We start from the raw sequence: 700 nt of genomic DNA, 5'->3' as shown, positions 1-700 counted from the left end.
TTGCTCTCAGCTTTCTTGTGAAAGCTTCTGGGGAGAGAGGGGTAGAAAAACACTTTTGCAACTTCTTGCCATACTCTCACAGATCAAACCCATCTGGTGAGAAAGTGGTTACTTGAATTGTTTGCTGGAGAAAATATTCCCACTTGACTAGGAGACACACCCATGCATTTCACAACATCTATTTTTCCAATTCAAACACATCATTCCAGGCATCTCCTCCTTTTCCCCATGATCATTACCTCAGTTCTACACCCCTTTAGGATGCACCAGCATCCCTTCCCCTTTTATTTTAATTTCACTTATTGGCTGTGCTGGGTCTTAGTTGCAGCATACAAGATCATCTACCTTCACTGCAGCACACAGGATCTTTAGTTGGGGCATGCAAACTCTTAGTTGTGGCATGTGGGATCTATTTCCCTGACCAGGGATTGAACCTGGGCTCCCTGCATTGGGAGTGCAGAGTCTTAGCTACTGGACCACCAGGGAAGTCCCAGCACATCCCATTAAAAGTGCTTTTTTCTCCCCAGAGGATTCCAATTGTCTGGAACATACACTCAGTCTGAGCTTGGTCTGCAGGGCTGACCAATGTGACCGACTTAGTTGCTCAGTCATGACCGACTCTTTGCGACCCCATGGACTGTAGCCCACCAGGCTCCTCTGCATGAAATTCCCCAGGCAAGAATACTAGAGTGGGTAGCCA

At 47.0% G+C, this 700-nt stretch overlaps 1 non-coding gene across 1 annotated transcript; it reads right to left on the bottom strand.

The window, feature by feature from the left end:
* Positions 1-413: 413 nt before the first annotated feature.
* Positions 414-486, bottom strand: TRNAG-CCC (transfer RNA glycine (anticodon CCC)). Its single transcript has one exon. It is a non-coding gene; the product is annotated as a tRNA-Gly (tRNA).
* Positions 487-700: the final 214 nt, after the last annotated feature.

The sequence above is a fragment of the Odocoileus virginianus genome, chromosome 11, assembly GCF_023699985.2.
Source record: "Odocoileus virginianus isolate 20LAN1187 ecotype Illinois chromosome 11, Ovbor_1.2, whole genome shotgun sequence".
In the NCBI taxonomy this organism is placed as follows: domain Eukaryota; kingdom Metazoa; phylum Chordata; class Mammalia; order Artiodactyla; family Cervidae; genus Odocoileus; species Odocoileus virginianus.
The sequence above is the reverse complement of the archived record's forward strand: the minus strand, read 5'-3'. Positions and strand labels throughout refer to the sequence as shown.